Genomic DNA, 14,327 nt, shown 5'->3' with positions numbered 1-14,327 from the left:
CTAACCAATATAAAGTCGATCCTAGACTGATGCCGATATAGTTGCGAAAAGAAAACCCGATTGTTGGCCAGATCTTAACCTCCAAATATCAGAATAAGCATATTGTCTCATGGCTTCAAGTAAAAAGGCCCTAGTTTTCGAGGGGACCAAAGCGTGACTGTCAGGTGATTTATCAATAAATGGATCCAAGACAATATTGAAATCCCCTGCCAGGATGGTTGGTTCTGGAAACTCTAGTAAATGAGAAAAGATAGATTTAAGAGAAGAAGGGTCATCTTGGTTAGGACCATAATAACCGACAATGGTAGTCTGCGTCCCTAAAATGTTGACATTCACAATGACCCATCTGCCACCTGGATCCACGAATTGGGATAGGAGCCGTGCCTTTGCTGTTTTCTTAAAAAGGATTGCGACCCCCCTAATATTCACAGACTGAGTTGTACTGACTATGAAATCAATCCATTTATTCTTCTCGGCAAGAGAGATCATCTCTGATTCTAATAAATGGGTCTCCTGAAGGACAATAACCTGCGCGCTAGAATCTTGCAGATATTGCAAAATCTTGTCCCTTCTAGGTCTAGTGCGCAGGCCATTTATGTTCCAGGAGAGAATCTGTAAACGATTCATAACCGAAATAGCCTCCACTCCATCGTACCACGTTTTGGCTAAGAATCCACATCAGCCTATGCAGTCCAGACATATTAATACCATGAGTTATTCTAAGAAAGGAAAGATTACTAGGGAGAGAATGAGGATTATTTTTTACATTTTCCCTGCAACACCCACCCCTGTAGCCCGTGCCCTTGCCTACCCACCCTCCCAGGGGAACCCTTGCCCCAATTATCCGGACAAAGTCCAGAGAATTGCACCCCAAGGACTCACGCTAACCCTCGCTCCCAAAAGTGAAAAAGATAAAAAAGAAAAGAGATATGAAAAAGAATGCTAACTTTTCATTCCATTTAAAAATCAGAAGCAACAGCTTGTCGGCCGCCTGTATAGTTCTAACATTATACATTTTGTTCTTATGCATGATCTTTAGGGCAGCCGGAAACTTAAGTTGTGTGACAGCTCCCAGTTTCCTAAAATCCTCCAGTCTCCTTCCCAACTCCCACTGCCTGTCTAAAGTTGCCCTGGACAAGTCTGATCTTATTTCAAATAGGAAGCCTTTAGCACTCAGGGTCTTTTGTTTCAGAGATTGGTTGAGGATCTGTTGTTTCAAAGAGTAAGTATGGAAATTAACCAGAATCTTCCTGGGTTTGGATCTCTGTGTATTCCTCCTAAAGGGGTCTCTATGTATTCTTTGGATATCCATTCCCAGAACATCCTCTGATTGCTCCAATTCCAGAGACTCCTTTAAGAGATCAATTACAAACAAGTTGATATCAACCCCTTCACTCCCCTCAGGAACATTAAGAATAAGGAGGTTATTACGTCGTGCATTATTTTCCAACACTTTTAGCCTTTTTGGAAGGACTAGCCCTTCTTTTTTGAGAGAAGTAATGTCTGATTCTGCTTTCCCAAGATGGACTGAGAGGCCGGCCACAGTGTCTTCCAAGGCCACAGTTCTAGTATTCAGCACATCGATTTTGCTCTCCAGCGACTCACAAAAACTAATCTCGGTTTGATTGGCTGTGGAAACTTCAAACCCCATTTGGGTCGCAGATTTTCTAGTTGCTTGGGATCAGCTGAAGTATTTATTTAGTAAGGGAAGCACCACCACGTGCTTCCATTTTCATGGGATTAAACCTGACCAAAAAGACATTGAGATCAGCTGTTGGAGATGAGGGAGAATAACATCCATCCCTTGCATTAGGATTTTAGGTGATATAGGGACTAGAGGAGTCCCTGATTTAAATTCCATAGAAAGTCTTTTTAGATCTTCCAAATGAGGGACACTAAATTCATTGAGGCGTTCTCAATAGCTAAATCCACTGGAGGGTTGCCAGGGTCCCTGTAATTTCGAGCTTCGTCCGGAAAGGTGTATTCTATTTCATAGCTACTTTAGAAGCAAAACAAGAGGCATTCTCTTTGCAGCTGTCAACGATGATTAGGTGGAATTGTTTGCATTCTCTATTTTTAAAGTATAGAAGTCATGCCACGTTTTTCTCATGAGCTTGTGGATAGTGCTTGAGCTTATTTTTGTAATTAACTTGACCGGTTATACTGTAGTCCATCCATCAAATGTGCCCTAGGCGTTTGCACATATTCTTCACTGCAGCTAAGGACTCATTAAACCATGTTGCAGTACTAAGAGTCCTTGATTGTTTCCTGATAATCTTGGGGGCTATTGCTATCCAGTGCTCCTGTTATCCATTTCTCTAGCTGCGAATTAGCCGTATGCACGTCTTCACCTATCTCAGGGTTAATTGCCAGAAGTGCTTTAGAAAAGGTCTCAGGGTTGCCCTTTGCCCGCTTTCTTGTGGTTATCACTTGGTTAGTCTTGTAAGTCGGTGTAGATTCCAATGATGACATATTAAATGCGATCAAATAGTGGTCTGATCAAGGAACTGCTGTAGGTGTTTCAATCCTAAGGATAGAGAAATTTGAGAAAATGGGGTCTAAGGTATGGTCTGGTCGATAGATGGGACCTACTACCTTTTGGAACTATGGGGCCCTTTCAAGCTACCTGCTTTTGGATCAGGCCTCAAGACTGAGAATGTTATCAGAGTGCCGGTTGAGGTTGCCCAATCTCATCAGCCTATAATGGTTTAGAGCTGGTTGCAAGATGTTCTCTGCTAAGCTAGAAATAAATGGGCTACTGGCCATGGGGGCGATAAAGTAAGTAGCCCCTTAAAATGAAATCATTAGATAAGGTTACAGAGAAAAATATTGCCTCACAATCCGCTAGATTGGTCTCAGTAATGGAGCAATTCATAGTAAGTTTGTAGGCAATTGCAATGCCTCCTCCCATTTTCAATGGGTGATCTTGCCTTAGCACCCCATAGCCCTGCGGGATGGCATCTTAAATATCAGGTGCAGAGGATTCCATGAGCCATGTTTCAGTCATAAAAAATGCATTTGGTTGTTTATCCGGGAGTACATCAAATATTTAATATTTATGTTTGATCAATTACTGGTAGTTGATCAAAATAAACTGCACTTTATGGTCCAAGATCGATAGTGTCTCCCCATGGTTTAAGTAAAACCCACATTTGAAACATTTTAATAGGAAAGTGTCTACTTTAAGTGCTTGAAGGCAGTCTCCTGAAACTTCAGGTGTTAGGTGTCTGAGCTCTGTGACTGAGTAGTGGATGGTCTGATGTGGTGTGATACGGACAGGGGTCCTGGCCCCTGACCCCGACTGGAAGCGAATGGGCACAGACAGGCTTCCCTTAGGTGCGCCTTTGGTGCTGCCTGGCAATATCGGTAAAGTAAGTCAAACTCAAATAAGAAACAAGCTTAAAAGTGAGAAATAAACACAAACCAATGAAACAAAAAGTGGAGCCTGGCACCTCCCTGCACAAAGTGCTACAAGGAAATTAGATGATAAAACATAGAGGGGAGCCAGGCACCTCCCTGCACAGAGTGCTACAAGGAAATAAAAACACTTGCGACAGTGTAATAAAACCACCCCAAAAGGAGTGGATAACAGAATTGAGCGTTAAAAGTGAACTCCTACCGGAGATGACGTCCGGGAATCAGTGCTGAAATTACACACTCCATGTTTTTGACACCGTTTGCAGGGCTGGGCGTTTGTTAAAGAATCTAATGTTGTTTGGCTGTTGTAGCATTCCAGGTGTTGCACTACTGAGACTTGCACTCTTGATAGCAATGATTTATAAGTGAAAACCCCAACACTTGAGGGGAGTATCCAGCATGACATACATTGAGGTCGCCACACTAGTCCTACATGCTATGTTATACTACAGACGCTGAACATAGAATGGCCCAGCAAAGGTGTGGTCCTAAAGCACAGTATTGATTATACTGATTGCTGAATGCCCATGCTCTGTTTCCAGGTCACACCTAATGAGGACCTAGAAGTTAGCATGTGGAAATAAAAAATATCATTATATTTGTGAAAAACGGTTTCCCAACTTAGCATACCCATAATTAACAAAATATTGACTATCTTGTATGATAATATATTCTGCTCCAAACATCTGCTGCTTGAAGTTGGGGGTAAGTAAAGTAGAATAATCTATTTAAAAGGTGATCTTTTCTTTGGGCAGGGAGCCAGGGCTTCAAAATAACATCCTTATTTTAGAAACTCAGAGTGATATTTGCCAGGATATAACAGGCATGTTTTTAATTTGTAAAGCTTTGGAGGGGCTTAATCCTCACACAAATGTATGGTAAAGGGAGAATAATTTAGGAAATACATTTTTCCTTCTCATTGTGTGATATATTCTTCTGATGAATGGTCACTAATTAGATGAATATTGACAAAAGAGATTGATTCCATCTAGTGACTTAAAATCACATCACACAAATGTGCCTACTGAAATCTTAATTGAGGCTTCACATGCTATACACTGTATGTTCTACTCCTTAAAATAATCTGATGATAGACAACATACTAACCCAAGTATATGCTGACAGGGACTTAATCATGAGGTCAACAGAATTGATATAACCTAAATGTTGCTGACTGCATTACTTCAATATGCAGGACCATCTTTTCCATAATTCTGGCTGACACAAAAGCACAAGAGACCTATTTGTTGTCATTTATTGAAAAACATTGTCTGAGCCAACTTTGGTTGATGGCTGGAGGCACATGAACATTATCTTTGAAGAGAAGGCATTTGAGAAACAGCCTTTTTTTGCACTTGGGAGGGAAGAGATACATCTCTCACAGGTATGCAAACCTTTTAAACATCTGAAAAATGTAAACAAATTGCCTACAAACAGTGTGTGGTATCTACAATGGATGCTTTATCTAACTAGGTAGGCTGCTAACAAAGACACATTGTCTTTCATTAGCATGAATTATGTATTGAAATGTATTTTATTATGACACCCAACCCTGATGGGGTAGCAATGGACCTTTATAAAGAAAATATACCTCTGCGGGCACCTATCATTACTACTGTCTTTAATGCCGCCGTCTCACAGAAAATACCGGCCTCATAGCAAATGGCTTGCATAGTACCCGTTTTAAAGAAAGGAAACAAAAAGGATTCCCTGTGTTACAGACCGATTTCTTTGTTGGATTCAATGGTCAAGATTGTGAGGCGTATTATTGTACACAGATTTGAGACCTGAGCCCAGGAAAATTATTTTCTCAGATCTGTACAGTATGGGTTTCATGAAGGCCTTGGGACTCAAGAGCAGTGCTTGAATCTACATCTCTTGTTAGGGAAACACACGATTGCCAAAAATGGCTCTTTATATCTTGCCTTTTTGGATCTCAGCAGTGCTTTTGATTCGGTATATAGTTCAAAACACTGGTATGTATTATTTAAGTTGGGCATGCCCCACCTGATAGTTGAATTTTTACAGGCATTGCATGCGGGGGTCAGTTAGGTATGGTATGCAGGGTAAGTTCAACAAATCTTTTCACCTTTTTAGGGGTTTCCTCAGGGGTGCATTTTAGCCCCAACTGTATTTCTTTTATTTATTAACGGTTTGTAATACTTTTTAGTTGCTCACGTAAAGGATCTTCAGCTAGTGAAAGGTAAGCACATACCGGTCTTACTGTATGCCGATAAAGTGGTTTTGCATTCACAAACACATAATTGTTTACAAGGTCTTATTGATGCCTTTGTTAAATACATGGACGACTTAGACCTAGAAGTTAACATATCCAAAACACATTATACCATGTATGGCAAGCCACAACACAAAACCGGGCCATGGTGATATAGGGGGAAATTATTAGGTGGGTCAATTAGTTCTCTTTTAGGAGAACTTTTGACTCTAGGGCCAGCTGATTGCCTTGTTTATCGAAGTGCTATTCATGCTTTAATTCTCTGCGTGGGTTGTTTTTGGGCAGGTATCTAGAATGTGTAACAAACCAGTTTTGTCTTCATTTGAGGTGTATTAACCAAAGTGTTTACCTATCATAACTTTTGGGGCATCTATATAGGGGTATTGGGACTGCCTCACTTCATAGCAGAAAGAGCGATTGCTCGAGGTAGGGCCAGGTAGTCCCCAATTTCTTTTACAGAAGGAGGTCTGGGATTTCTGGAAGATAGTATTAAGCTTGCTCGACTTCTTCTCTGGATTGTGTGTTGTGGGAATGCATACACTGATTTTAACAGAGGCTTATTTCTGACTGTTTGGCAAGTGATTTGGATTATAACATCCCATGGTTAAGTTATATTAGGAGTACTGCCAATAGTGTGGGAAAGCCAGAGCTGTTTATATCCCCACATCTGTTGAATAAAATGGAGGCTGGTTGGGTTAGGAAGGAGTTCCTGAGACTTGCATCTGATGCTATAAGGCGAAGGAACTTGAGAAACCATCTTTGAGAGTCTATATTATGCATACGAGTCAGGGTACCGAACCTTATCTCTCTCTCAGGTCAACAAAGTTTGGGAAAGGTCACTCTTGACCAGTTTCTGGCTAGACTGTATCGGATGCAATCATTGTTTCCCTTTGAGTCAGTACCACACTAAACGTTGTTTTTTGTGCCCTTGTGATGGTACCTCCCTTCAGACACTGATGCACTTTACCTTTTTCTTTAAGTACTTGGACATTTTTAGACTCAGACATGTATTACTTACTTTAAAAGCCCAGGGCTTTCGACAATGTTGGTGTGATACTAATCCTGCTGTGTGTTCTTCTGTGGGAGCCTTTTTAAAAAATGCATTATGTTTTCGTACTTTTAAGAACTTTTAATAATATTATGTGTAATTTGTATCTTCACTTTTGATGTTTCCTGTGTATTTTATGAGATGATTGTTATTTCGTGAGTATTTTTAATAATCGAATAAAGATAAAGAAAGATAGGCTGTGACACTTAATAGAGCACCTGCTTGCAACCTCCTGAATATTTCACATCGTCAAAAAATTGCAATTCAGTATGTGCAATATGTCGGGAAAAATACTTTTGAAGAAGCAACATGTCACATTGTTCGGGCAAAATGAGCATTCAGGTAAACTGAGGATCCAGTGTGCCGACAGACATTTGTTCATCCTGGGAAAACTCCCCGTGGAGCTCACGAGGGAGACAAAACTATACTAAAGTTGCCTGAAGGTCACTTACACTCTATGCTTTTTCAGAAGCGAACAATAAAAGTAATATCACAAGAACATTGTATGATTTTTTTACTTTTACTTAGGTTCAGAAATGTAATATTTTGAGGACAATGTCAGAAGGATCATTGAGTAATTTTCTGAAAAGCAATTTATTTCTGTTTGATGGTAGATTCTGTTATAGCCAACTAACTTGACAAAGACGGATACCATACGATGCTAACATTTGAGATTATGACACTAGTAATGTTTGTTTATTTTTTTCATATTTTTTTTATAAAGTTCTTATATAGCGCGAACTTGATCCCGTAGGATATCAGAGCACTTTACAATTTGAGGCAATTAAATAACTTCCCACCCTATTCCCCTATAAACTCACATCCCACTATGGAACTAAAAATGCAAAATTTTAACAAAAAAAAATTAATAACTACTAACATTTTTACAGATAATAAAAACAAAAACAAATATTACACCAAAAATACATGCATCACACACATACCAATATTAAGTCTATTTCTGTTTTTCAGAACGGTAAAATGGAGTGAGGACTGAAAGAGCTATGCCTGACTCATCTGGAAGATCTGCGTCTGGTTACTGAGGTTAAAAAAAGCTCAGTTCAACATTCATTGCCGATCCAATCTACCACGGCCATCCAGCCTTATTTAATTTGTATTCTGAGTGGCTCCGAAAGGTTCCTGTTGACTCGTTGAGGTTTAAAAATGTTCATCGTCTGTAACCTTCCCAGAATCAATGATGATATAAAATCAATATTATGAAAACTATTGGAGTCTAAGAATATTAAATATACTATTCCCACTCGAGTTTATGCAACAGTAGAGAAAGTGTTGGATTTGAGAGGGATTAGATTTACTATTCATACACCAGTTACCGCTATAATGGGGAAAGTGTTGGATTACGTAGGAGTTAGATTTAATAATACCATTCGAGTGTAAGGAACAGTAGGAAAAGTGTTGGACTTCAGAGTGGTTACATTTACTATTCCCACTCCAAACAGCGCAACATTAGGAAAGGTGTTGGCTCTCAGAGGGGTAAAATGTACTAATCCCACTCCAAATAGCCCAACAGTACGGAAGGTGTTAAACTTTGGAGGGGTAAAATGTACTATTCTGCTCCACAAAACCCAACAGTGAGGAAACTTTTGGACTTTGGAGGATTTGAGTTTACCATTCTTACTCCAAACAGGAACAGAGCAGGGAAAACATTGGATTTCAAAGGGATAAAATGTACTATTACCACTCCAGTCTGCGCAACAGTAGGCGAAGTGTTGGGCTTTGGAGGGCCAGCGTTAGCCAGCAGTAAAGAAGTGTGGCTCAATGGTTAGAGCGGCAGACCCTGATGCAGTAGTCTGGCCGGGACCAGGGTTCAATTTCCGCCTCGGCGGGTCTCGGGCTCAATTTCCTCGGACCTGATAATTCTCGCCTCGGTGCCTATTCTAATCATGAGTCCCACTCTGCACCTCTGGGCAATAGCTTGCTTAATCTCTACAATGGCCCCAACAACGCTGAGGATGCCTGACTTCACCTTGGGGGTGCCCAGGAGTGGGCTCCTCACAGGGGAAGGCCAGGAAGGGTTCCTCGGTGGTATTCGTACAAGCGCCAAGATGCCTACGGGTAGTCGTGCGCTATACAAGTGCGTAATCATTTCATCATCATTTCAGGAGCGGCCCGCGCAGGTAAGAGCAGCGGGGCAGAGTTGGAGGAGGATTTGACAGACGACCGGGGGGGGGGAATTAAATAAATAATTAATTTTCCTCGTCGTCATCTGTTGAAATCCCCCCCCCACCAACACGGCCCCACCGCTCTCACCTACACGGGCCGCGGCTGGCTTTAGCTCTAGTGGCGCCCAGTGCAATATACCGCCCCAACAGTGCCCCTCATCTCTCCATAGCTGCTCTTTCACATAATAAAAATGTATTGCTATCCAAACAGATCCTATTTTTTTGCTTGAAATCTGTTTATTAAAAGTCTTCACAAACAGTACCTCACTTGCTCAAAACGCCTATTCCAATGGCCATAGGTAGCATGGCATAGCAGTAATTTCACAGGCAATATTATAAAGGGGTCACAGCGCAGTGTGAGGAAATACAGGTGTAGAATACCCCGTATCGGGGAATCCCCGGTAAGGAGACGTGTTAAAAAGCCACAGAACGAGATAAGAAACAAATCAATCAAACTTAGATCTGAGTGCGTCCCAGGGACCCCAAGGATGTGACAATATTGCAAAAGGGGTTTGCGTCAGTGGTGAGGGGGAATATGGGTGAAGGACCATCGGATATAGGATGAGCAGGGCTTTTGTGAATTCAACGGAGAATGAACGATCCTTTTTTAGCAACATTAGGATAATGAATGACTGGAAAAAAAACATAGGGCCTCATTTGAAAGTCCCTGTGCGCTGCCAGAAAGCCACTTTTATTGATTTTCTGGCACCGCAAAGTGCAGTGCCATATCTACAAAGCCATGTAAAGCCACCCTATGTGACTTTTCATGGCCTTGTAGATATGATGTGAGGCAAAGCAGTGCAAGTCGATGCATTGCCTCACACTGCAATGGGGAGGCATACTATACTTACGGTGAGGGGGAGGAGTTGGACATGAGAAGGTAGTATCTACTTTCCTAGTTACCCGACTCAAATAAATAAAATTTAAAATTGAGCATGACTTGACTACAGTAGCGACATCTGATTGGTCTACGTGGGAAAAGGAGACTGCTGGAGTCAGTTCAGTTGATATTTCTAACTAGCCATATATATTTTTTTAAATAACGGCCAGGGTGTATTATTGGTGGGACTGTGCGCAATGTTTGTCAGTTTAGTGTAAACTTCCATTATTCTTTACTTTTACATTAGATGAAACGTGCCTTAATTGACACTTCTCATAATGTGAAATTTATTGTGATTTATTTCTCATGGTGAACTAGTTCAACTAAAATATGTCTTGCTTAGACGCATTTTCTCCATAAGGAGTCGCGTACTCCTTTAACTCGTCTCTTACCGATATCTCACATAATTTTTTGTATGAAGTATGGCAAAAATCAAGATACTCGCTAGATTTATTTTGCATAATATGTTTGATTTCATGAAAATGATGGATATTTGAAAACAAATTGACTCCAGCTACCTATGTAGAGATGGTGGTCTGCAAGTAAAAGAAAAGTTTCTCCTCTGATTTCGCCGTCACATGATGCTCTTATTACATCTCTTGTCCCTAAAAGGGGCAACTGATTCAATGCCAAGAAAATTGGCACTGCGCAAATGGAATATGACATATCATCATCATGTCGCTGTCTACTTCACCAATGCCTGTTGGTATCATTAGGACACTGACACTGTGCTTTAAATACAGCTCCTGTTCTTTCAGGCATCTGCCCTTGCTTTATAATTTTGCCAACCCTCTCTTTGTAGAGATTCGTAAAAATAGCACTGATGATCATGTGAGAGGCAAAGACATTTTTAACTCACAATGTCGTGGTAATATATTGGAAACTGACGTTTCACCCGCGCAAAGCCTACCACTCTGCAGAGCACCGATATTGCAGGAATGAAAAAGAACCTTTTACGGGATTGGACTTTTTTTTTCTATTTCTTGCAAAATTTCATTGTCTTTTATTTTCTGATGAAAGAACGTTTTTATTTACACCATGAAAGTGAAATATTTGCATATTTCGTCAAGAAAATGTCATACGTTTTTTAAATAGGCTGCCACGTATGAGACATATAGTCTGAACATCACAGGATATGTGATAATATCCCACTCCCTTTGATTGGTATTTGATGTGAGATAAGTGACTCAACCTCACTCTCTGCCTCAGGCAGTAAATTTGAATTATTCCATTTCCTTCATGTCACTGCTGGTAGTTGCCCTTCAGACTGCAAACAGGCAAAATCCAAACCATATCTTTTCATCACTTGATCCCACCTCTTGAAGTGAGACTTTTTTAAGCGTCTACTAATTATTCATCATTACAGAAAAAAAGTCTGAATGTAATTAAACCAAACATTGAACGCAAAAAGAACTGTACTCAGGGATGCACATTTGTTTGGTTTGTTGTAAATCTATTCAGTAGTTTCCAAGAAATTAAATATTTCTGGGTTAGGCTTAACTGGGTGGGAAAATATAGCGATATCTGGACTGTTACTTTCGAGATCCTCCGTGGGACTCAATAAAAAACATAAATGCACACAATTAGATCAGGGAGATTTTTCTCTCCTCATGTTCTGATTGGCTGGCAGTCTCTGAAAATGTTTTGTTGTGGCTGCCACTGCCCATCATGGTGTGTCTTGGACAGTTCTGGGAAAAATAAAAAGTAAAGCTCTGAGAGAGGAGGTGAGCCCACTATGACCCCAAAGTCCATGTGGGAACTCCCTAGATATAAAATAAACAGAAATAAAATGATTATCGCAGGACTTGTGAACCCTATGCTGGATTTTTTAATCCTAGACTCTCGCTAGGTCCCACAGACCCTCCTGGTATCTCAAGAGTCCCAGATCTGTCATGAGTGATGTAATATGTGAGGTCATAAGCAGTGCAGTGCGGGGGCATAATTTATAATTAGCTCAGCTTCGATGGAAGAATAAATGGGTAAATAAGTGTGTAAATGAATGTTTTTTTGAAAAATTGATTGTATAACTGACTTATTAAGTATATCTTAGTGAATACATGTATTAGCGCTGTAATGTTTAAATGTGTAAATATCTGTATTAGTGTCTCACTTTGTGTATAAGTGGCTGCATGGGTTGGTGAGTAGCTACATGAGTGTCTATATGGGTTATTAGTTGTTTTTGAGTATCAGAATGAGTGTCTGTATGGTTTGGTGGGGAGTATTACTAAACGCATAGATGCATGAATGACTGACTCACTGTATGTGTTTTGAAGACAGAATGTGTGCAGGACTGTATGGGTGGATGAGTGTGTGTATGGGTGTGTTAGTGAGTGAATGACTGTCTCAATAGTATCTTTATGAGTAACTACATATGTTTTAAACTAGTATATGTGAGTATTGATGTATATAAGTGAGTATATGTGAGAGTGAGAGATTGGAATAGTTCCTGTATAAATAAGTATGTGTTTCTATAAGTGATTGTTTAAGAGAGTAAGTATGTGTACTTTTCTGTAGCAGTTAGTGTAGTGGTGTGTTTATAGCTGTATATGCAAGTAAATGGCTGTTTGATAGTTTATTTGCATGTGTGAGTATGTGTGTGAGCAACTCTATGAATGAGTATCTGTGTGTAACAGGATGTATAGGTGTATGAGTACATATGATGAGTGAGTACATGTATGAGTGACTATATAGAACTGTTGGTGAATAAGTGGATGTGTATGTAGATGTTGGAATTACCTAATAGGTTGTTGTAACTGGTATTGGTATATCCATTTTTTTGAAAATGTTAGTTTCTATTTTTGAATGTGTGTATCAAAGGTTATATTAGGGTGAGAGGAGGTCTGCCACTCTTTCACAAGGATGATGTCATCAGTGATGTCGTTTGAGATGTCATCAGTGAAGCACTTACCATGTCATGAGTGATGTAATATGCGACATCAGCAGTGCATTGCGGGCGCGCGAGTATTAGTTAGCTGAATTAACTATAACAGGGCAATTTCAATGGTTTTGTATGAGTGAAATGTCCAGCTAACTATAACATGTGTGAAACCTATGTTTTTATCCGTGAATTTCAAAGGTTTTGTAAATGATCATTTTTAAATGTATTAATTGTTATATTTTTTCATAATAATTTACTATATTGTTTTAAAGTATTTCTTTTGAGATATTTTATTTTTTAAATTACATTACGTATTTATAATATAAATTGGAAAAAAAATGTTTTTAAAATTTTGAAAATTGTAATATTTTTGTATTTAATATTTTTTTAATTTATATATATATTATATAGCAGGCAATGATATCCTATGGAAGGAAATTCAAGTTACTGGTTAGTACAGTTAAATTTACTTTTCAGGATTAGTAGTGAGCTGAAAGATGCAGCACTGAGGTCTCTCTTGATAACAGGTGAGTAAATCGGAATTCGTAGTTCGGCTGATTTTAGAGGAATTTTTTGCTCAATAGTGAAGGAAGGGGGCGGGACCTGAGGTAACGTGTGCAAACACGCCCTATGGCGTGTTTTAGGTTGAGTAATTAATTCCTCTTAAATCCTGAGGTCCCATCTGAGGCAACTAGTCCACCAGGAACCTCCAGTATGCGCCAGGGGGCTGCATTGCAGAGAGGTGTAATGAGCCATACACCTTCTTACTCCTCTCTGCAACACAGCCCCCTGGCACGTTGCAGAGGGGGAACTAATTACCCTTGCATACTGGGGGTCCCTGAGGCCAACTAACCCACCAGAAACCTCCAGTATGTGCCAGCGGGCTGCGTTGCAGAGAGGTGTAATGAGGCCACGCCCCTTTTTACACCTCTCTGCAACGCAGCCCCCTGGTGCTTTTGCAGAGGGGGAACTAATTCCCCTTGCATACGGGGGTCCCTGGGCACCTCTCTGCAAACGGCCAGGGGATGCGCGTTTGCAGAGAGGTGCAGGGAGGGGGCCTGGCCTCCTCCCGATCCCATTTTTAAAAAAAATACTTTTAAGAAGGGGGGCTGTGTAGCCCCCCTTCTTTTTCTTTTTTTTTTGCCCTGGGGACCCCATCCGCCAGGGCCTGCCCCCAATTCTTTAAAAAAAAAAAATTACGGGAAGGGGGCCGATTCCGGCCCCAGGGACCCCATCCCCCGGGGCATGGCCAACTTTTCCCCCTCCTATGCCCCCTTAAGGCCCCTGGGACCCCATCCCCCGGGGCCTGACTTTTTTTTTTTTTTTTTCTGGGTGGGGGGGCCGCGTAGCCCCCCTCCTGGCCCACTTCTGGCCCCGGAGACCCCATCTCCCGAGGCCTGGCCCTCCTCGTTGGGGGCCGTGGGGGGGTCCCCAATCCCCCCACGGTCCCTGCCGGCTCCCCGCATTGCTTTTCTGCATGGAGAACAGCTAACATGCTGCTCCCCATGCAGAAAAGCAATCCGCTATGATTTTTGAAAGAGAGAGCTGGTTTCATGCTCTCTCTTTCAAAAATTAAAGCAGTTTGCTGTGGTAGGGTGAGAGCCGGGAGGCTACTGCACTACCATAGCAAACAACAGTGTCCCGGGAGTGGGCACCCCGGGACACTGCAGGAGCCGGCCCTGGTG

The 14,327-nt window shown here is 41.0% G+C and overlaps 1 long non-coding RNA gene across 1 annotated transcript in view; it reads left to right on the top strand.

Moving 5' to 3' along the window:
• Positions 1-7,887, top strand: part of LOC144798892 (uncharacterized) — an 877,268-nt gene extending 869,381 nt beyond the window's left edge. The window contains exon 5 of the long non-coding RNA XR_013603690.1: positions 7,674-7,887. This is a non-coding gene — a long non-coding RNA (uncharacterized LOC144798892). The remainder of the gene's footprint in view (positions 1-7,673) is intronic.
• Positions 7,888-14,327: the final 6,440 nt, after the last annotated feature.

This window comes from Lissotriton helveticus, chromosome 12 (assembly GCF_964261635.1).
Source record: "Lissotriton helveticus chromosome 12, aLisHel1.1, whole genome shotgun sequence".
Lineage (NCBI taxonomy): Eukaryota > Metazoa > Chordata > Amphibia > Caudata > Salamandridae > Lissotriton > Lissotriton helveticus.
This window is presented reverse-complemented; position numbering and strand designations above follow the sequence as displayed.